The sequence below is a fragment of the Sarcophilus harrisii genome, chromosome 2 (genome assembly GCF_902635505.1).
Source record: "Sarcophilus harrisii chromosome 2, mSarHar1.11, whole genome shotgun sequence".
NCBI classification, from domain to species: domain Eukaryota; kingdom Metazoa; phylum Chordata; class Mammalia; order Dasyuromorphia; family Dasyuridae; genus Sarcophilus; species Sarcophilus harrisii.
Genome location: NC_045427.1, coordinates 565,337,428 through 565,361,975, shown reverse-complemented (window position 1 = coordinate 565,361,975; position 24,548 = coordinate 565,337,428). Strand labels below are relative to the sequence as shown.

The following is a 24,548-nucleotide window of genomic DNA, read 5'->3' as shown; positions in this document are numbered from 1 at the left end:
CATATGCAAATCAATTCCAAGGAAAGCTGAATACTAAGAGTGAAATCATTTTCAAAATAAAGCACTATAGCCTGAGAATACAGAGAACCAATCTTACACTGTGAATGCTATCTCTTCAGTCTGGAATTTTATTTTTATTCAGTTGTACTTCAGCCACTTTTGACTGTTCATGATCCATCTGGAGTTAGCAAAATGATTTGCCATTTCCTTCTACAACTCATTTTACAAAGGAAGAAACTGAGGCAAACAGTGATTTGTTCAGGGTCACTCAACGAATAAGTATCTAAGGCCAAATTTGAACTGAGGAAGATAGTCTTCTTGATTTCAGGCTTGCCACTGTAAATATTCAACTAAACAAGTAATTACTGAGTAACTCTTATGTACAGAGCATAGTAGAGAAAGAGAATGGGATTTATCTTTGTCTCCAAGAGGCTTTTTTTTTTTTGAATGAATTGAACTATTATTAAAACAAGTAAAAAAAAAAAAAAGTGTGATTAAATGTCTACCTCTCTTGTTTCAGATTTCCTAACTAAAGAATTTGGTTTCAACAATTCTGCTCTAAAAAATCCAGATGAAAGAGTCAAATGCAAAATTGTTTAGTAGCTAAACATTTCAATACAAGAAATCAATTTAATTTAAAAAGAATTCCAGTGGTCAGATTTTTATTGGTTTCAAGTCCATCTTTTTGGCCCTAAGCCCTGAAGATTCAAACTATTAATTCAATACAATAATGATTCTTGTTACAAAACATTTGATAGTAGGATTTCTTAACCACCAAAAACAACAACAAAAATCACATATGTAATAATGTATTATAGGAATGTCATAATGGTTATAACAAGTTCACTGAAAGAAATGTCTAGCAGTTTCAGAGATCCACCGAGTCATCATCACATATGATAATACTATTTTTGTACATGAATGACCAATTTGGTTTAAAACTTTAAATTTTTTTAATTATATCAAAAGGATGTCCATTTTAATATCAATATCTTCTGCTATTGAATTATATAAAATTCATTCAATGCATACAAAGTATGTATTTGCAGATATTTTCAAAATCAACTTTTCAGAAATAATAAAGAAATAAATTACAGATTAAATATCTGATATGTTTAGCAGCAATGAAACATGGATAGCTTCTACAATGACATGACCTTTGCAAACTACAGTGTTAAACTGAGATGCAAGTTTCCATGGAAATCTGAAACAAATATGAATGTTCTTGTCACATCAGATTTCAAACAGAAATTTCTTTGTGAAAATTTATGACAATATACAGTGAATGCCAACCACATACCCAAGTTGTGATGGATGGCCATTTCCATCTACATCATGTTAGAAATGCAAATGTTTCTCTTGTTTTAGTAATATGCAAGGTTAGTTATGAACCTAAAATCATTACAAAATACATAGATATCACATTATTAAAGGAATGTGTCCTGATAAATACAATGCATTGCTACTTTAAGTAGGTGCAACAGTACATGTTAGTCTAATGCTGTTGTTCTGCATGTTAAGTATAAACAAAAGTGAATGTTTAATGAATAAATATATGAAGACAATATAACCTCAAACAGTACAGCATTATACATTTTAATTAACATGTCCCCATTTCCTAAGTGAATGACTATAGGTAAGTCACTTCAATTTTCTTTTTTAGTTTCATTATTTTAAAGTGGATATTACAATAATAGGCACACTAGTATTCTCACATGTTTTGAATCAAGTACGTTGAAAACTTTATAAAATTATGCAAACATGAGATCATTTTTAGAGTTATCTTACGTTAATAATCAAAATTGAAAGTAAATTTGTTACCACTTTTCATTTAATTTCTGGTATGATTTAACTTTGACAAATCACTCCTTCAGATGTTTGAAGCTACCTGTGTTTAAAGTATAATAGGGGGTTCTCTTGGAATGTCAGCAAAATATCTGTAGAAGAGTACATGACAACTTGCAACTTCAGCATCACACTTATCTTTTCATTCTCTTCAAGCACTGTTTTTTTTTTTTTAAACCTTCATAAAAGATACCTCTTGTGTAAGACCCCTTCTCCTAACCCAGCCCCCACCTCAGTGCAGGTGCTCTTTACTACAGGCAATAACTTTCTAGTCTCCCTGACTCAAGCCTTTCTCCCTCTACTAATCCATCCTCCACTCAGCTGCCAAAGTGATTTTCTAAAGAGCAGGTCTGATCATGTCATCCCCTACTCAGAAAATCTTCCTATAGTCTCCAGGATCAAATATAAAAATGCTGTGTTTGGTGTTTAAATCCCTTTTTAAACTGGTCCCTTTTCTACTTCTCCAGTCTTCTTGCTGCAAATTTCCTCCCTTCATGTAATCCAGGATCCAGCTACCCTGGCCTGCTGTTTTGTTCCTTCTTGCACATGTATTCTATCTCCTGACTCAGTACTTTCTCAACTCTTGGATTCTTTCCTGGTCTCCTTCTAGGTTCCACTCAAATCCCACCTTCTGTCATACTTTTTTTCCTAGTGATCATCTCTGATTCTTCATGCTAGTGCCTTCTTTCTGAGGTAGCCTTCCATTCACACATATATATCTTAAATGAACATAATTATTTTTAATGCTGCAGACTTAGAATGTGAGCACCTTGAAGGTAAGGACTGAGTTACTGCCTTTCATTGCACTTCTAGCACTTACATGATGCTGAACACAGAGTAAATAATTAATAAATGTTTCCTGACTGACAAAAATACCCATCTAAGACAGTTTGGGAGGCCCAAGAGAGTGGAAACATGAAGGGCTAAAGCAATGGATTTAGACATCAATCTATTATTAAGATTTAAAAATTAAAATACTATTCGACAATTTTGAAGCAGCAGATGATACGCACTACAAGGGACAAAAATATGTAAGCTCTCCTAAAGCTTCATTGAAAATCAAAATGAGGTGAAATGCTGCAAGGATTAAAAACTGTCTAATCCACTTTCAAGAATGAATACAGAAAGGTGAATAGATCAGGGCAAAAAGTGACACTCTGCAGGAAGATTTCCTAAAAATGTTTCCATGTTCTTCCATGCAGGAAGAAGAGGTACAGCATAGCAGAAAAGACAATGTGCCAAGCATCAGAAAGCTTGGGGTTTGCTCAAGTCATAAGCTCCTTGTTTCCTCATCCATATGATGGATATAAGAACATTCACACTTCCTATGCCAAAGAGTTGCTGTGAGGATTAAATGATATTTGCAAAAACATTTTATAAAGTTAGAGTGCTATGTAAATAAGAGTTTCATATGAGATATGAAGTCTATGGAGTAAAATCTCATAATAACCCAGAAGAAAGGTCTTAGCACAGAACAATTTCTTTAATAGAATTCAATTCAACAAGTTATTAAAAACCCATGCTGTACAAGGTCCTATGCTCATACTGAGGACATAAAGACAGCTTAGGATATAAACACAAAATGTGTTGCTAACAGTTAAATCCAAAATGTTGTACTTTGATTCATAGTTAGGGAACTCTTTAAGGAATGTGTGATCAGCACTTTTGTAAAACAAAGGATATTTTTACAAAGTCAAAAACTACCCATCATTTATCTTCTTTTTAAAGTTTTGAAACAAAATATGTTTTGTAATTCTGGAGTCTGGTAAAGGTAAGACTTTGGCAATTTTTTTTTAAAAGGGAAAGCCCATTTAAAATGAAAAATCCCTTTTAAAATTAAAATTTGCTAAAGAATCTACACTCTAAAATTCTAGACATTAGGAAAATAGACTGGGTAGGATGAAGTCTTCTAGATTTTAGGGTCTGTTCCTTTTTTGTTGCCATTTAGTCACTTTCAGTGATGTCTGACTCTGTGACCCCCATTTGAGGTTTTCTTGGCAAAGATACTATACTGGTTTGCCATTTGCTTCTCCAGTTCGTTTTGTAGATGAGGAAACTAAGGTAAACACAGTGAAATGACTTGCCCAAGGTCATATAGGTATTAAGTGTCTGTGGCTGGACTTAAACTCTTGGCTCAGTACTATCCACTGAGACACCTAGCCACCCTTGTTCTTACTTAACTCTGTAGTAATTGAGTAAATGCTCCCTAGCAATGTCAAGAAAAATGAGCTAACCATAAAAAGTTCTGCCTGGCACATGAATAAATTTCCTTTCTATATAACCTTTATTAATATTGAGAATTATTATCATTCTTTCTCTCTCTTTTTTAAGTTATAGTATATATTTTATTTCTTCCCAATTATATGTTAAAGCAATTTTTAAACTTTTTTTTAAAGTTTTGAGTTCCAAATTCTATCACTCCCTTCATCCCTCCCAGATATGATAAGCAATCAGATATAGGTTATGCATGTGTACCTCATGTAAAACATTTCCACATTACTCATTTTGTATAAGAAGACTTGAAAAAATAAAAAGAAAATGAATAATAGCATATTTCAATTTATATTCAAACAATATAAGTTTTTTTTTCTGGAAGCAAATAGTATGCATCATCAGTCCTTTGAGATTGTCCTGGATCATTGTATTGCAGAGAATAGCTAAGTCATTCACAGTTCTTCATTGAACAATACTGCTGTTACAGTATATAACATTTTCCTGGTTCTGTTCACTTCATAATGCATCAGTTCGTGTAAGTCTTTCCAGGTTTTTCTGAAATTATCCTGCTTGTCATTTCTGATAGCACAATAATATTCCACTACAATCATATACCATAGCTTGTTTAGCCGTTCCCCAACTAAGGGAGTTTCCCTTCGATTTCCAATTTTTAGCCACCACAAAAGAGCTGCTAAATTTTTTTTTTTTTTTTTTGGTAAAAAGGTGCTTTCCTCATTTTTAAATATCTTTGGGATATAGATCTAGCAGTGGTATTGCTGGATCAAAAGGTATATACAGCTTTATAGCCTGTTGGGCATATTTCCAAATTGTTCTCTAGAAATAATATTTTTGAAAGAATATAGCTTATATGTTTACTTAAATGACTACATTCCCCTATTTTTAGGGGTTTTATAGATGCATATTCATGGCTAACAACTTAGATTATCCCATGGATGTTCTTCAATAAGTATGGTTATAGATTCCAAAATTTTGGACTAATTCTTAGGATTTTTTTATAATATGAATGCTTTTCTTTCAGGCTTTTCTGGTCATTTATTTGAGAGAATATACTGTGACTCAGCTACTTATTTACATCCACTCACACAGTCCTACAGTTCATCTGATTGTCTCTTTCAAATAGATGTGAACTTGGATTCTGACTTTTTTTTTGAGGCTTCCTAAAACTAAAAATTACAAGGAAATCACTACAGTACCTGTTTAGCTGATCTCCAAGCTCAAATAAAATATTTTGCTATCAAACAAAATGGAGCAGGAATGGGCCTAGGAATCTTTAAATCATCATCAGCATTGGCAGTTTCTAGACTTCTCAGCCCAGAGACACCAAAGAAGACTTGGAAGGTTGGCAGGAATGGTTTATCAGTAGGGTAAGAAGGCCTTGGGGAACTAGCAAACCAGAATGGACCTGAGGAGTGGTGATTGTAACAGCTTCCAGAGGTCTCAGCAAATCAACTGAGAAGGACTTGGGCTTTAGCACATTAGATCTCACAGCTCACCCCACTGGGGGTGGGGACACTCCTCACAGTTCCAGGGCAGACAAGGGCTTGTGGTCAAGTCCCTAGAAGGAGCTCTGAAAACAGTTGCACAAAATGCCTGAAGCTGCGTACACTGTACCCTCCACCCTAGAAACAGAGTCCTACTTTAAACAAAGAATTAGAAGGCAAGTAATAGGCTAGGAAAATGAGAGAACAGAGAAAGATTCTGACCACAGAAAGTTACTATGGTGACAAGGAAGATCAAAACACACATTCAGAAGAAGATAAAGTTAAAGCTCCTACATCCTAAGCCTCCAAGAAAAACAAAATGCAGAGCTTATTAGTATAAATGAATGGGTGTTCAGGAGATATCTTAAACTAGAGATGTCTAAAACAAAATTCATTAATCCTTAATCCCCCACCCCATTTATTATTATAGAAGGCAAAACTACTCTCCAAGTCCCTTAAACTGGATTTTCTTAAAATATAGGCCTAACAGTCATTCCCCTATTCAATAAATTTTAGTGGCTTCTTATAATGTCTAGGATCAAATGTAAAATATTCTATTTGGCATTTAAAGCTCTTTATAGCCTACCCCCTTTCTTCTTTTTTAATCTAATTCCTTATTCCCCCACAGATACCTTTCAATTCAGTGACATTGACCCTCTTGAATTCTCCATGAACTCTCATTTCTGGACATTTTTTTACTGAGTGTCTCCTATGCCTGCAAGGTGAACATTCTTCTGTCTACTTATTTTCCCACTTTCCTTTAAGCCTTTACTATTATTCTGTGTTTTTTTTTTTTTTTTGGGGGGGGGGCAGTACTTTTCCAACCCGCTTCATTTTAGGGCCTCCCTTCTATTAATTATTTTTTATTCATCCAAATTCTATTCATTCACATACTTTGTTTTGTATATTTGTTTCATATGGTGCCATCTCTGAGCCACTGCCCTCCTTCCCTAGTCCCCACCCTAGGCATTCAATAGTAAGTCTTTGGGGCAAGGACTGTCTTTTGCCTCTTTTTATATCTCTAGCATTTAGAACAGTGCCTGGCATATAGTAAGTGCTTAATAAATGTTTTCTAATTGATAGGTTATTGTTAAATATTTCCATCCTACTTTTGAATTTTATTGTGGAGTACTTTGAAATAGGGAAATGCTATAATACTGATTAAGAATCTTAGTGATAGCATTTCTGGTATTACAATCAATGGTTTCCCTACATTTTAGAAATAAAAGGCCAGAAGGCCAGATCATCCAAAGAAAGAATTCTTATAAAAAGCACAATATCCTGCATTCTCATATCAGAATTCAAGAACAGTATTCTAATTCCATTACCAATTTTCCAAATTTTACTTCCTGAAAAGAAGGGATAAAGAAGACCAGAGATTTTCTGCATAATTTACACAGAGCCAGTAAAAAAATTAGAAAGTTTTGAATCAAACTATTCTTGAGAATATACTGAGTGGGAAAACTGACTCTGTGAATAAATAGGGTAAACTGGGGCAAAGAATCAGGAGCAAATCCTGGAAACTGGGTTAATCATTATTTGACCAGCTTGGCCAGTTATTCAAGGTAGACAAGGCAATTAAAACTATGACATTTCAAATTGGTTAAAGAGGACAGAAAAAGACCACAAAAATGTAAGGTCATCGAAAGTACAAAAATCTTTTTGTTTTCAAATTGTGGCATGACAGGCAAAAAATTGCTGTCATATCTTTTTTTTTTTCCTTTGAAGATGAGATAATGAGCATTATTTTTTTTTTAACCAAATGTGTATATCTGGGAACTGTTATATAATTATATATATATACTAGGAATATAACTAGGAATAGCAAACTGTTAATAATTTTTGTATAGTAGCCTTGGGACAACAATTTAGGCTAGATGTATTAGAAATATAAGACAAATAATTGAGACTACATGTAACTGGATATACTTAAAACTAGCAGAATGACTAAATCCAAAGAATGATGGGAAATGGATTAATGTCAACATAGAAAGAAGTTACTAGTGAGTGTTTCAGGGTTCTGCCTTTGGCCCAGTTTTATTCAATATGTTTATCAGTAATTGGGATGGAAATATGGATGGTATGCTTATCAAATATGTGTAGGACACAAAATCATGAGAGATAGCTAACAAGTTGAATGAGACTGAAATACAAAAAGATCTTGAAAGGCTAGCATAGGAGGTCAAATCTATTAAGATAGAACTTAATGGGAGAAGACGTAAAGTCTCAGGCTTAATTTCAAAAATCAATTGCACAAGCCTTGTTTGTAGTGGCCAGAAGCTGGAAAATGAATGGATGCCCATCAATTGGAGAATGGTTGAGTAAATTGTGGTATATAAATGTTATGGAATATTATTGTTCTGTAAGAAATGACCAACAGGACGAATACAGAGAGGATTGGCGAGACTTACATGAACTGATGCTGAGCGAAATGAGCAGAACCAGGAAATCATTATATACCTCAACAGCGATACTGTATGAGGATATATTCTGATGGAAGTGGATTTCTTCAACAAAGACAAGATCTAACTGAGTTTCAATTGATCAAGGATGGACAGAAGCAGCTACATCCAAAGAAAGAACACTAGGAAATGAATGTAAACTGCTTGCATTTTTGTTCTTCTTCCCAGGTTATTTATACCTTCTAAATCCAATTCTCCTTGAGCAACAAGAGAACTGTTCAGTTCTGCACACATATATTATATCCAAGATCCACTGCAATCTATAATCCAATTCTCCTTGAGCAACAAGAAAATTGTTCGGTTCTGCACACATATATTATATCCAAGATCCACTGCAATCTATTTAACATGTATAGGACTGCTTGCCATCTTTGGGGAGAGGGCGGAGGGAGGGAGGGGAAAAATTGGAACAGAAGTGAGTGCAAGGGATAATGTTGTAAAAAACTACCCTGGCATAGGTTCTGTCAATAAAAAGTTATTTAAAAAATAAATAAATAAAATTGAATAATAGAAAAAAAAATCAATTGCACAAATATAGCATGGAGGAGGTGATAGCTAAAAAGTTTAGTGGAAAAAAATAGGAACTTTTAAGTTTAAAATGGGTCAACAGTGTGGCATGGCATTGAAAAAGGCTAAAGAAATCTTAGGCTACATTTACAAAGGGCAATGTACAGTAAGAAATCCTGTTGCATTTGGCTCTGATCAGAAAATATCTGGAGTACTGTGTACAATTTAGGGCACCACATTTTAAGGATAATGAAAAACTGAAGTGCATCCAGAGTAGGGTGACTATGAGTAAGAGGACTAAAGAATTTGCCAAATGATGATCAGCTGAAGGAATTAGGTATGTTTAGGCTGGATTTTTTTGGGGGGGGAGGAGGGAGGGAAACAGGGGAAGAAGGAAAAGACATGATAATAACCTTCAATTTTAAAGGACTGTCATATAGAAACAAAGATTAGACTTTTTTTGGGGGGGTCTCAGGACAAAATGAAGATGCAGAACTACTTATTGGACACATTATAGAAGAGGATCCTATTTAGGAATGAATTAGTCTTGATGGACTCCTATATTCTTTCAAACTAATAACCTATGATGGATCATATAAAAATAATGCTGCCATGTGAAAAAATGAAACTATTAGAAAAATCTACAAACATCTGATCACTACTCTGTGCAAAGTTGTATAAGAATAACTTTAGTTCCAATACATAAAAAGTTAACAATGCTGGCTAATATATGCTCAGTGCCAAATAAATCAAATAAAGACAGGAGATAAAGAAATCACTTTGAGCAGGGTTAATCAGGAAAGGGAACATAGAAATGGCATCTCATTGTACCTTGAAGAATCCAATATCAATAAAATAAGTATGGACTAATTTAGGGGCAAAGGAGGTAAAATCTTTCAATTAATCAATCTACATAATCTCATATAGTTCTCTGGCCAACACATATGAAAGATGGGTAATTAATTAGGGATGCTAAAAAGAAATGCAAGAACTACATATATAAAGTTACTATATATTATTAAAATGATAAATTTTTAATTTATTAAGACTTGAATTATCTTTCAAAGCTATGAAGCAAACAAACAAACACGCTGAAGAGACAAATGAAAAATTGTGTTTCTATAGCCTCAGAGAGCCAGCATTAAATACTAATTTCTCAGAAGACAGCGTGGCAGAGCAGGATGAAGTTGGGACATTTGTTAGCTGTGTGATCTCAAGTAAGTCACTCAAGTTCTCTCAGCTTCAGTTTCCCTATCCCTGAAATGGGAATGAGAATAATAATAAGGCCTGATATAGTTCCCTCAGAGTGTTGTTGACAAGTTGAAGAGAAAGTAGATTTTTTTAAGGGAAAAAAAACAACAATTCTTGCTATATTTAGGTGTCTCAAATTAAATTTAGAGAGAGGCCATCAGTATATCAGAGTATTGTAGTTAAGGCATTTTGTTCTCACAAGAAATTTTGATAGGGGCTACTACTATTCAAACTTCTGAAGCTTTTTATTTTTAAGTACACACAAATTATGCTTATAAGAAGAACTTGAAATGACTTTATTTAATAGAAAAGTTTAGGAAATGATTACAGTAAGCCTCTCAAAGTTCATTATTAACTTAATCACTTTTTTCCCCTTTCCTCTAAAAAAAAAAATTGTCAAGGACTTTTTGCTTAACAGTTACTAATGTTTAAAACTGATTCTGAAGCCGACTCAAAACTTTCTTTTGGGATACTACTTAAAACAAAGTAAATATTGGCTTAGTTATGACACTTGTTCCAATACTTTAATAACTTATTGTTCACAGCAGTTGCTTCAGCAAGATAATACATTTGGGGGGAAAAAAAGCATTTCCTGGGAGGAAGTGAATTCTCACTGTGTGTCATAGGCTCCTGGCCAAGAGCTATTCACCATAGAAGGAATGATAGTCCTCTTCTGAGATTGCATAATAGGAATGATGCGATTCTTTTCTTCTCTCTTTTATTTAAAGTTTTCTCTTTTTTTGCTTCAATTAAAACTATTGTCTATTTGGAAGACTTTGATTTTGCTAAACTGTTTTGTTAAAACAGCTTCAAATGTTTTAGAGAAAGTTTGTTCAACATCCTGCAGACAGCAGCATCCTGTATATCTTAAGTAAGCTATGGGAATTTCCTCAGCTGTAGTAATAATACCACAAAGGCTAGAATGACAACAAAGGCACTATCGGGTTGGGTCATCAAAGCCTAGAACAACCATTAGCAAGCTACCATTTAGGGAGAATAGTAGTTTTTAAAATTAATCGAACATACTAGGCACAACTGTTCCAACAAGATTTTTAATCTCATAAATGTATTTTAGCAGATGATATTCAAATAAGTGGACCCAAGCTTCACTTAATTGTTTATTTCTTTTTAAAAAGTGGAGCTGAGAGAAAATAATGTCACTAAGATATACAAATGTTGAAGTCAAGGATGAATCTCCAGGGTAACTGAAACTGCCCTAAAAGGACACCAAGATTATTAACTATGCCAATTCATAATAAAATTTTCATTGAATTTTTTTTTTAATTGATTTCTTAAACCAATGCTTAGAGGGAGATCTTTCTATTGAGTACTACTGCCCAAAGGAGACCTGGAAAATTACCACATTGAAAGAAACAAAAGAATGTTATTTTAGTAGCTGGCATAAGGAATTTGTGGCACAGAATCTAATACGGGCTGTTATGTTATACCCTAATATTTGGGGGTTCTGAAAAGCATACCCTCTTCAAAATGAGTCAGCTTCCAACTGATAACAGCTCCCATGGAAATTGCACTTTATGGTTTATTAAACTGTTTCTCTCACAATTCTGTGAGGAAGGTAGTATAAACATTATTACCCTTGTTTTATAGATGCACAAATTGGGGCTCACAGAAATTAACTCAACTTGTTCCAGTAAGAGGAAGAGAAAATTCTAGAAACCAGGCCATTTGGCACATGATCAGTGGTTTTGTTATTGTACCATCTGACCTCTCTAAAAAGCTAGAGTAAGGCGGCACGATGGCCCAGCAGAAAGAGCATTGGCAAAGGAACTAAGAAGCCTGGATTACAATTTCGGCTCTTCTCCTCAGTGTCTGACATAGGGAAAGACACTGCCTTTTTGTGTGCCTCAGTTTGATTATCAACAAAATTAGAAGTTTGGGATTAGATCGACTTGAAAGTCATTTCCTACTAACATTTTATAATCTCTGGTTTTATGGTTTAATCTGTAACAGAAGTCTCCCTAAATGGCATTAAAAAAAAGTCTTCCTACCTTTAGTTAGTTGTCCTCTTGTTGTAATTAAACAAATGGAACCCAAGCTCTAATTGTCCTGCTTTTAAATCAGCTGTCATTTGAAGGTATGACTAAGAATACAGAATGCTAAACATCCTTTTTGAAGAGCAGCACGAATTCTTGCTTCTGTAACTCTGTAACTTAGCAGGCAGGATGGTGGGTTAAAGTTCGGCACTCAGGTTGCTTCCTCAGCACCAAATCAGAAAGCTCTAGTTAATTCCATTGATGTCAGTTTTGGTATTCAATGAAGCAAGGAAATGGATTAGAGGGCTAGAATACAAAAACAATATTAAACAGGGAGGCTAAAGCCAAGTACCAAAGCTCTTGGCTCAACTGGGTACGGCTGGCTTCACTGAAAATTACAAGGATCCCTTTAAACACATGCTCACACTCACACTTACACACACACTTGCTCTCACTCTTACTCCCCCTTTCCTGTATTCAAGCTTTGAAAAAAGGTTTTGTGTTGGGGACAGGACCTTGACCTGTGACTTCATTGATACAGGAAACTCTCCCATGAAGGAACACTCTTTACCAATGTAGGATCATTCTCTGGAACTTAAGGTGTAAGAGAGTTAGTTGTCATCCAGGATGCCATGGCAGTATATGTGAAAGACAGAACATTTACCCGGCTATCCCTGGCACTGAAGCTAATTTTCTAACCAATGCCACTGCTATCTTCAAGAGTTTCATAAATTTGCGTAGCCTTGATGGATTTTATTATATGTGAAAATGAAAAGTATGAGATAATCAGTTTTAAACGTGGTAGAACAGTGATCATATTTTTTCAAGATAACTTTGGATGTGTAAAAGAAATATATAAAGGTAGGTGCAATTAGGATTACAATAAAGAACATTTGCTGTGTGTTTTTCCACATAATTTAAATTAAGAAGATAAAATTGGAACTGATATAGTGTTGAAAAACACATGAACTGTTCCCTTTTGAGGTGATTAAAGTAATTTTTTTCCAGCTCATTAGGAATCATCTGGGTCAATGAAGAAGTAATTTACTATACAGTATCTACCTACCAGAAAAAAATGAAGGCATCTTTCCAAACTGGGAAATTAATTGTCTTCCCAGACAAATCTCCCTTGAGCAGTATGTAGTAGGTGGATACTAAGGGCTATCAAGGTTTCTTTTACTATGAGAGGCAATTCCAATAAGAGGATAGAATAGGGAGATCTTTTACCATGTTCCTATTATTGCCCTTATTCCTCTCTTGATTGTGAAGCTTGAATTGAAAAATTGCAGTTAAGAGAAAAGGTATATAAAGCCCTATTACAGTCAGAGATGCTTTGAGGGAATTACAGAAGCAATCTTATGGTGGATATATTGAGAATTTAACATTGGTAATTTGATGGTAATTTGATGGTGATCTTATGTACTATTTTCTAAAACAATTAAAAAAGACAATCCAAATAAGAACATTTTTAGGAAACCTCAGGCATCTTTATAAAATAGAAATAACCTGAAAGAATTTATAGCAGTAGTTCTTAAACTGGAGTCCACAGATGCCAAAAGGAATAGATTTCAAAGTGGGTCTGTGATTTTTAGATTGGAAAAACTACTTCTTTCTTTTCAGGAATCCCTAAGTGAAATTTGCATTTTCTTCAATTATGAATATAAAGCAATATAAAGCAAGAAATATTCTGAGAAGAAATATTCTGGTGGGGCTTCACCAGAGTGCCAAAGGGTATATGTGTATCCATAATACACAAAAATAGTTAAGAACCTTCCTTATAGACTTCATTATTCAGTCAGATTTTTTGAATACCATTATGTCAAGCACTGTAATCACCTGGTGCAAACTTGTCATTTGATAAATGAGTAACCCAAGGTTATATGGCATCAATGGCGAAAGTAAAACCTGAGAACCTTTTGTCTAACAGGTATGCTAGTGTTTCCTCTGCCATACCATGCTTCATAGTCATTTTTCTTCACATTCTTCTATGGTGAGAAGCAGGTAGTCAAAGAGAATAATTACCAATTTGCAGATAATAGAACTGAAATATAAGTAAAGTCTGACTCAGAGTTAATAAACTGGAGCTCCAGATAAAAGCTATCTTTCATTTATGTCCACTGCTTTAGCCATCAGACTCACCTTACTTTCTGAATTATAATACTACTCTTGTAAGCAGAAGCAAGTGGCACAAATTCTCTACTGCAAATGGTGATTGTACCATCATTTCCTTTCAAATGAAAATGTGCAAGGAGATAACAGTCCGTGTAGATCACAACAACTTGTCTAACTAGAACTTTTATTAAGTCAACATATAATAAAGCAATTAATGTGAATTTTAAGATCAATAACAAAATAAAATTGCAATACATAAAGAAAAGGGGCTAGTCCCTATTTAAAAAAAAAAAAAGCTTAACATGAGCTGGATTGAACCACAATAATTCAGCTGTAATACAATTTACTACTCACGTCACTAACTCTAGAGGGCATAGAGGCATAAAAAAGACAAAACAACGAATAGAATTTTGGCCTTCCCCCCCCCCCCCCCCCCACTCTTCTATCAAATACACAGCAGTAACAGGGACAAAGCATCATTATAGAAGGAATAAAGGGCTCTTTAGATGCTGCCTTTTTTTATTCAATGAACCCACTCTTACACACAAAGTTCATGCCACGATGTCTCGGAACATAGTATTGCCAGGGTATGCTAAAAATGAGTCTGATAAGTATATAACGCAAAATCCAAGTATTTTTTTTTTTTTTTTTTTTTTAGCATTAAGTGCTGGATAAATCTATAAAATATTGCACATCCTTATAGAAATGTCACTGTTTGCTTTGTTTCAATTGTTTGTGTCATCTAAAATTTTTGGTTTAAAAAAACAAACCCTATATTTAGTTACTGTCCAGTACTGAGAACTGATTGGGCATAAAATTTCTATGAAACTTTTTAATACTTGGAAAACAAAAATCTACAGGAATAGCTAAATGGCAAGGCCTACTTATTCTTCCTAACCAGAATAATTTGGCAATCCAAGAGCAGCTGATACAGAATTATACATCTATATAGATATACATGCTCTTTATCTACTGATAGTCATTGCAACAGAAAATTAATTACTTAGAGAAAAAAAAGAAATGAGATTGCTGAGCAATTTCTTAAGCTGGTTAGTGTGTGGCAATTCTGATGCAATGCTGCCCTAAAAATGAACTTTGTTATAAACAGCAAGATATCCCCAGTAAATGTGGTTAAAGCAAGGGTGGAGTACACTCTGGGGGAAATAACACACCCCTGCTAGCTTTAGCTAAACCAAGTTTTGCACGTTAGTAACACAAAGTTTTCTAGGTTTTCCTGGACTTAGCAGCCACATTTGTTTATGAATTCTCAGAGAAATGGACAAAAACATTTATATTCCCCTTATCAACCTCTTAATTTTAGAATGAGGGACAGATTTTCTCAGGTACCTATGGTAAATAAAAAACGAAAGGTAGAGAGGCAGAGCAACAGAACACTAAACAGAAGAGAGCTGTGAAAAAGGAAGTCAGACCATGCCAGCTTCTAAGTTTAGAAATAGCAGATTTTACACATCCCCAGGCATGACAAAAGTTAGGAGTGGTACTTTACCTTGGTTTGTTTTTCAGAATTTCAACATATATGGACATGGAGAAATTACTTAAAATCTTCACTGATGCTCCAGGTAATCTGGCTACATACAACAACACAGTGCTAAGAGAATACTAGTTATCAACAGGTGAAGTTTAATGAAGAATTATTATCAGTGCTTCATTTCTAACATTGTTTTGGTAGAATTGTGATTTGCACTCATTTGAGGTAAAAATGAAGAAAATTATCAGTGGAGAAAATAGTGAGTACATGTTCTTCCAAAGCAAACCACTTTTGTTTATACCAAAGGCTCTGTCTTTTTATTTCACAACCACCACCCACTTCTCCAAACAAGCGATTCAATGTTCCATAGGAATTTTAATTGTTTCCATGACTTTCTACCTGCCAACAAGACCTTAATTCTATGCAGGGAACACACAAGGAACACCTTTTAAAAACTACGATTTTTTTTAAAGGAAGTATTCAAAAATGAAGTTTTTTTTACTCCCATGCTTGTTTTTCTAAGTGCTTACTAAATAATATAATTGTCTATTATCATCACCCCCCCAATATACTCATCATTAAATTCTCAATAGTTTGCAACATACCACAAAATGAAAGTCAAATATCCACAAACAAGCCACAAAACTATTGAGACCAAAAAATAAACTTTGACAAAACAATGAAGAAATTATATAAACCACATTTCCTTCTCCACCCCTCCCCCCAATACCATAAATCATCCCAATTCATTAGGCTTCATCAGCATTTTGGGCGGCACCCCAGAAGCAGCCCTCTTTAAGGATATTTGAAGGGAGATCTAACAGACCTAGTTTTCCTTGATAATGCCAAACCTCGTCAGCAACATACTGTTCTTAGCATGTATTGAAATAAACCATATTTTGTTTCAAGCAGCATAGAAAGAACTATTAGTGTGGGAATCATAAGAAGTGGGTTCTAGTCCTGGCTAAATAATCAGTTGAGGAAATCACTCCAATTCTCTGCATTTTAATATAATCAGAGGTTGGATCAGAATATAGGTTTATAGATTTTCAGCAAGGAAGAATTTAGCAGTCATTTAATCCAAACCTCACAGATGAGAGATCCAGAGAGATGAAATGTCTTGACCGATGTCATAGGTAGCAAGAAAGCCACAATTTAATCCAACTCATTTGAGTCCAGTGATATTTCTTTAGTATTGTTTTATTTTTCTAATGGAGGAATTTTTTCCTCCACTGGCATATTAGGCAAGAAAGTTGACTTTAGTTGTGGATAGCAGCAAAGACAGAAACCTTGGAACATCAGTAAAAGGGCTAGAAGAGGGAGAAGAGGAAAATTCACCCCAAAGGATCATTTAATAGCTTTCTGGATAATTCAATCAAAAAATATTAAATACTATCTAAACTAGGTGCTAAGGATACAAAAACAAAGCAAAACTGTTCCCACCATCAAAGAGTTTACATTCCACAGAGATGGGGTAGGTGGAATATGTATCATGAAACCAGAAAAGTATATACAGAATAATTTGAGAAGGGGAGAGCATCAAATAGCCATGGGGAACAGAGAATTAGGGAAGACTTGTGTAGGCAATAACCTATGATCTGAGGTCCAAAGGAAGCTAGGGATTTTAACACATGAAGAGGCAAGGAAGTCTAAAGGCAAAGCCAGGGGAAATATGAATGCCAAATTCAGGGAAGAATAAGAAGGATAAATAGGCTGGAATTGAGAGTGTGTGGAGGGGAATGTGGTGAAATTAGCCTGAAAAGGTAGATTGAAGTCTTATTGTGAAGCGTTTTAAATGCCAACTTAAGGAGTTTCTAGTTCATTTTAGAGTCACTAGAGAGTCACAATAGGTACTTGAGGCAAGAAATAATATGAACAACTTTCCTTTTTTAGGAAAATTCACTATGTGGGGAGTGAATTAGAGTAAGGAGAGATGGGAAGTTAGGAACACAATAAAGAGTTTATTTTAATTGTCTAGAGAGAGAACTGATGAAGGACCAAACTGGAATGATGATCTTGAAGTAGAGAAGATGTTATGAAGATTGAATCTATATAAGTTTGGCTAATGATGAGTGCAAGTAAGGTAAAAGGAAGAAGTGAGGATGACACTTGAAGTTGCAAAACTGGATATCAGAAAAGTTTATGGTGCTAAAAGCAAAAATAGGGAAGTTTGGAGAAGAGGTAGGTTTAAAGGAGAAAAACAGGTTACATTTTGAACATGTTGGTCTTGACTCACCTATATGATTGTATTCAGGATACTAGAGTCTAAATCCCAGTTCTGCCTCCCACTTTGTGGATGACCTTGGACAAATCAATGAACAATATGTGGCCTCAGTTTCCTCATCTGTAAAGTAAGGGTTGGATTAGTTTATAAGGTCTTTTTTAGTTCCAATTTATGAAACTATAAGGAACTAGAGTTCAGGAGAGAATTTAGGATTGGAAACACAGATGTAGGAGCTATCTGCAAAGAGATAAGCACTGAACCCATGAAAGCTGATGAGAAGAGAGGAAAGATGGAATGGGTTGGGAGTCAAAGAAAAAAGTGTTAGAGAAAAGAAAAAAAAAAGTAGGGGAGAAAAGAAACCTAGAATAAAGCCCTGTGACACATTTAGGGTTTCACACAGATAATGATATGGCAAAAGAGAATGGGGAAAACAGAGAGTAGGAATGAGAGAAAAGTGAGCAAAGGCAAAAAAACTATAGAAAGCTTTCTATGGAAATTTGATTGTGAAAGAAAGATGGGGAAGGGAATAACGTGCCAGACACTGCATAAGTGCTTTACAATATAGTTTCATTTGATCCTGACAACAACCTTATGAGGTAGATGCTTATAAGACTTGCTATGGTCCGTAGGATCCCTAAGAATCAGACACAACTGAATTACACACAATATATACACAACAAATTAATATGAAATAAGATATAACTACATAAGAATCTAACAAACAAAATGCTTTTTTGAAGTCTAAAGGAAAGAGTATACTATTAGTGCCTGAGGAGATTAAAGGAACCTTTGAATTAAGTCTTTTTAAAAGATGGGTTGGATTTTAATAGGCAGATATTAATGGGAAGGGGGAGAGTTTCAGTTACCCAAAATGTTTCTGAGATTCTAGGATTATAGAGCTCTATATGCTTCTGATTGATTTTTTTTTAATGACTATATGGATAAATAACCAAAAGGCAGCTCATTGCCTTAAATTCACTGACCCAACAACTATTGTTGGAGTTTTTCTTCAGCAGAATCTCATTTTAGTCCTCTTGGATTTGCATTTTGCTGGAAATGCCTGTTTTCAAGTCAAACTTGACTTTCCCAGCTGCAGAGGAAATGACAAGAGAAGAAAAACATAGCCAATAGATATCAACAATTAATTCCATCCACAACTACCCAGCTGTTTGCGCATGAAAGAATCAGCCAGATTCCTTTTGGGATTTTCACCACTGAAAATTGATACTGCACATTCAGAGACACAAGCTGTTTGTAACATGTCAGGAATGTGTGTAAGATCACAAAAAGTTGAAGAGAATAAAATGAAATCCAGATCTAATTCTCCTTAGGACTTACTAACTAGTGTAATTTTATATATGAAAAAAAAATATATATATATATATATTTTTGCATATGAGTACACACACATATTAAAAAATAAAAACTCACTGAAAAATATTTCCCCTCTGATAAGAAGGAAAATCTGCCAACTAGATCAGAGTCATCATCCAGAATAGACATCTATTTATCAGCACAGAGAAGGTGTAACATTCTCAGGAATCCATATAACCAAAAAATATTGACTTCAATAAGCCCTTTTAGATTATACAATTGCTTGTGCAATAGATATTTTTAAAAGTTTCTTTATAAATGTTGCTTCTACAGAAATGTGACCCCTATATCCATATATAAAAAATAACTTCTAATTACTAGGATTTAACTTTTTTGCCCATGAATAAAAAGAAAAGCACGTTTCTCTATTAGCAGAATCATTTTTCTGACACAAGCAAGTTTCAGCCATTTTTAGGAATTTAGGTACCTTGTCTATTGTATGCTTACTCTGTGTCAAGTTCAGGACATGAAGACAAAGAAAGATGAAATAGTCTCTGACTTCTTACATTCTAACAGGCAAACCAGAACGTTAAAAGTATATATGAAATAAATGCAAAGAAAAAAACTGAGAGGGAAGAGATATTATCACCTGGGGAAAGAGGGATTTGGATGTCAAGACAAGTCATATAGAAGATGACACTGGGAAGGGATGCTAAAACAGAGGCACAAGTGGGGAGGAGTCATCCTGTATACATGGTACAAACAGTCAGTCTGACAAGTCTCAGATAATCAAGATTTCTCTACTTTTAAAACATTTTAATTCTTCAGGGAAAATAACTAATTTAACAATTCTCTGGTGCAAAGGCACACCAAAATGAAATTCTCCTAAGGGATCCAACAGAACTAGTCAGTTACCTTGAGCGTCCAATCTGTTCAGACTGATGCAGTTATGTTAAATGTTATGGTGCTACCTAAGAAATAGGGACATTCAAGTGGCACAGTGGATAGGGTAGAGTCCGGGGCTCACCATCTGTGTGACACTGAACAAGTCACTTAATCACTCTACTTCAGTTTCTTCATCAGTAAAACGGGAGATAATATCACATAACTCAAAGGGTTGTTAAGAAGATCAAATGAAATAATACTGGTAAATTGTTTTGCAAACTTTAAAGAGCTATATAAATACCAAATGACGTTAGTAGCTAATAAATATTAGACAAATTAGAATTGGCAGGGATTTCCAAGCAAACCATAAGCAATCTGACTTCCATTCATCTACAATCTTCTCTCTCACCTAATCCTCCTTATACTTTCCATTATAAAGAAATTGGGTTATTCATCATTGTCCATTTTGTCCTGATTTGGTCTTCTTATATGCATTTGCATAAACCTAACTCCTATTTGGAAGAAACTCCACTATTTTGCACACTGAATTATTTTACTTCCTACAATGTATAGGTCAGATGCCATGAAATCTTTCCTCATTTCAAAAGCTAAAAGCCATTCCTCTCCTCTATGAATCTCTCATCCTCTTTTCTGATCTCTCATATTATGTACATATTCCAATATTCCACGATCACTAATGTACATGATTTATTTCCCCTTTTCAACTTCAAGATGCTTTTTCCCCCTTTTTTTTAAATAATTGCTTTTTATTTTAAAAAATACATGCAAAAGCTAATTGGTGCAGTGGATAGAGTACCAGCCTTTAAGTCAGGAGGACCTGGGTTCAAATTTGATCTCAGACACTTAACACTTCCTAGCTGTGTGATCCTAGGCAAGTCACTTAACTCTAATTGCCTTAGCTATATACATATATGCAAAGACAGTTTTCAACATTCACCCCTGCAAAACCTTTTGTTCCAAATTTTTCTCCCTTCTTCCCCCTTTACCCCTTCCCCTAAACAGCAAGTAATCCAATATAGGTCAAACCTATGCAATTCTTTCTAAACATTTCAACATTTATCATGCTGCACAAGAAAAATCAGATCAAAAATCAGACCAATGCAATTCATTTTCCTCATCTGTAAAATGTCGGGGGTTGATCCTTTCAATTACCTTTTAGTTCCCTCCAAATCTGTATTCCTACCTAATCTTGAAGTTATCAGAGGCTAAAGAGTCAAAATATTTGGGCAGGGAATGGGACTCTGGAACATGTGCCAAAATGAAAATAAAGCAAGAGATTTGAAGAGAGGCGTTTTCCACCTTAAACAAATATCTAGTCAAGGGAACATCTAAGGGAGGAGCTGATTGTTTAGTCTTTGGTTGATAGATACACATACTTTTCTACAAGTCTGATATCATCTAGGACTTAAGTAATATCAGAGATGATCTTTGCTTGGCAAACCTTAAAATTCATTGAGATGTTCAGCTTAGTGTGAAATGCCCCAAGAGAGTTGAGCTAATCTTTAAGGCTGCCTGAGAATACAACAGCAGGACAGAGTTTGGCAGGTGGGTGGCAATGACCAGAAGCTTTTACCAAATGAAAAACCATTAAGTTCTTAGCACATTAACCAAAAAATGTTTTTATGCATATATAGTCATGAGTTTGCTAACCACTAAACTAAAATCTCCTCTGGGATTCTAAAAATTTCCTACAGCCACAGAAAAAACGATATCTGGAAGTCTGGAAGTCATGAATGTCAGTCACAGGCTCAGCCAAAAATGCCTCCAGAGAATGCCTAATCCATCTCCCTTCCCATCTTTTTTATAGATAAGAAAAGTGGAACCCAAAGAGATAAAATGGATGGCCCATAGTCAAATAACATTTAAGAGAGCTTCCCAATTCTCTGCTCTTCCCACCACCTAAAACTGCCTCTTAAAGGCAAAGAATGTGTAAATTAGTTGGAAAGAATGGCATACTTCTAGTGATCTATGAAAGTCTTCATTTTAAAAGGCCATTGGATGTCTCTTAAACTAATGCATTTCTACTAACTTCTCTTTTGCTACCCTCCCTGTCTTTTGATTTTTATTTTAAATCTTCAAATCAAAACAGGGACTGACGGTACCATGGCATGCTAAGACAGGTACAAGTGTGACAAGTGTTGAAAGACCACATCAGACTGTTCTATTTTCTTATAGTTTTCTTATCTTCAATGTGATAAAAAGTGAGGAGAACAGGATTAACCTGATACTAGAGAGACTGTAGATATCTGAATGGTAGCTATCTAGGTAGACTCAAAGAAATCAAGGACTAAAACCCTGGTATACAAACTTCAATGGAAGTGGATGGGACCAGAAAAATAGTGGAGAGGAAAGGGAGGATATCTGAGTACAATAAACAAAATAAAATATTTTGAATCTACTACACACAAGGCACTAAACCAATAACTAGGTAATCTGACCTAACACTAAGATTCAAGACTCCCCAATTAATTGGAAGAATTCTTCCTTTTGACTGACTTCCAATTCTTTTATACTTCTCTTGGCAGGAATATTGAAGGAAGAACACTAGGTTAGTAGCCAAGTATGGTCTTGGATAGAACACTGATTCTTCTGGACTTTAACTCACTTTTCTAAATATAAAAAAAGAATATCAATACTCCTGTCTTTCTCACCAGGATGATGAGATCAAAGGAAACAAAAAGAAACAAAAATGTATGAACAATATTCTCAATGTTACTATTCATATTAACAGGTAGTCCCTATTGATTTTTGAGGATATTTGAGAATTAAACTACACAACTTATCTGAAGAAAAAAAAAAATTCCAAAACTAAATTTGTGGATGAAAAGTCTGGTAAAATCTTTGGGAAAAGTGGAAAGGTTGCTTTTAAAATAGGTATAAAATAGCTCCAACATAATGTTACCTATAATAAAGAAGTTCTGGTTTAAAGAAAGGTTAGAACTGATGGAAGTGGTTGGGTGATGCAAGGGACAAAAAAGGGCAGTAATCAATGAAACAAATTATTATGGGGAAAAAAAAAATCAGAGGACTAATGAAAAGCAAATCAAAGCAGAAGAAATAAGGGTTGCTGGAAGCCTACTCCAGAAATCACTTTTAAGTGCTGAGAATTATCATTCTAGAGCTAAGAAAAAGAAGGGCCAAAAAATCCTTTAAAAATCTAGGAGAAAAAGGATATGAACAAACAATTCCCAAAAGATCTGTAAACTAGTAACAGTTATCTGAAAACATGTTTCAAATAACTAACTTAAAAAGTGCAAATCAAAACAGTGAAGAGATTGATTCACCTTACATTTAACAAACTGGCAATGATGACAAAAGATATGAATTGTTCACTCCGAGAGGTTGTAAGGAGACAAGTGTACAAAAACATTGTTGGTGGAACTATGAATTGTTCCAAGCATTCTGAACACAATCTAGAATTATGAGAAGAAAATAACTAAAATGTTACTTTGAACCAGAGTTTCATTACTAGGTATATGCCCAAGGAACTCAATGACAAAAAGAAGGGCTTTATAAGCACCAAAATATTTATAACAATCGTTTTTGTGGTAGCAAAGAATTGGAAACAAAGCAGATGCCTATTGATTGGGGTATAGCTAAAGAAAGTGCACAACATAAACATAATAAAATATTATTGTTATCTAAGAAATAACAAGCACAACAAAAACAAAGCATCATGGAAAAATCTTATATGAATTGATGCACATTGAAGCAAGGCTATGAAACAATATCCTCAATGATTTACAACAATGGAAATGGAACAAACAACACCTACTCTCAAAAATGGATATTGAATATTATGAAATTATAAAAACAAACTCAACCCCCCAAAGAGTTACAAGACAACAATTCTGCCTGCTCTTTTGCAGAGTTCAGAGTCCAGAAGTATGGAACATTGTACATGATAACATCAGATATTTAAAATATAGATTAATTTTGATGATTTTTCTCCCCTCTTCATTCTCTCCTTTTGAAAAAATTCTTTGTCATAAGGGATATTTCTCTGAGAGGAATTAAAGGGAAAATATAGGAATCTAGGAGATATAAAAAAAAATGTATAAGTAAAAATCTATTTTTTAAAAAAGGAATCCCAGGGAGTTGCTCTGAAGCAATTTGTCACCTTTCATATATGAGGCCTTTTCTGACCCTCCTTATCTCCGCACCTGAAATTTCACATACCATATATTCCTTTAGTCTCCCACAATGGAATGAAAGTTTCTGAAGTGCCCACCCTGTTTAGTTTTGAGTCTTCATTATGATAATCCCTCCCTCAAACACTAGCACACAGGCACTTCATAAATGCTTTGTGTTTACTAAGTTAGCCACATCTTGCTTATGAATACCATAATCATAACTGGTGCACTAGTGATAATACATTGATACAAATGTCAATCATCTGATTCACATGCAGATGCTTTAAATTATGGTTCCTAACCTGGAGTCCATGAATTTGTTTTAAAAAATATTTTGATAAGTATTTCATTGATTGTTTTACTTTGTAATTCTACTTATTTTTTTTTTATTTAAAAGCATTGTTCTGAGAAGTAAATTGGTTTTACTAGATTGCCAAAGGGTTCAGTGAAAAAAAAATGTTAAGAATGAAGGGATCCCGAAACTTGAAAATTTCCTTGGACTCTGCATTGATGAGGGACCCCGCCCAAGAGAAACAAGATAAAACAGCTTCATTCTGTTATCTAGATAGGGTTAGTTCAGTCCGGAGCAAAAGAA

The 24,548-nt window shown here is 34.5% G+C and overlaps 1 protein-coding gene across 7 annotated transcripts in view; it reads right to left on the bottom strand.

Annotated features, from left to right (window-relative positions):
• The window catches only part of ADD3 (adducin 3), a 149,825-nt gene that overhangs the window by 51,120 nt on the left and 74,157 nt on the right, over nucleotides 1–24,548 (bottom strand). For 2 of the 7 annotated variants that reach the window (XM_023495996.2, XM_031955822.1), the window contains exon 3: nucleotides 17,613–17,720. The exons of the other annotated variants lie outside the window; for them this stretch is intronic. The gene's annotated coding sequence lies outside the window, so the exon portion shown is untranslated. The remainder of the gene's footprint in view (nucleotides 1–17,612; nucleotides 17,721–24,548) is intronic. 7 annotated transcript variants of the gene reach the window in all.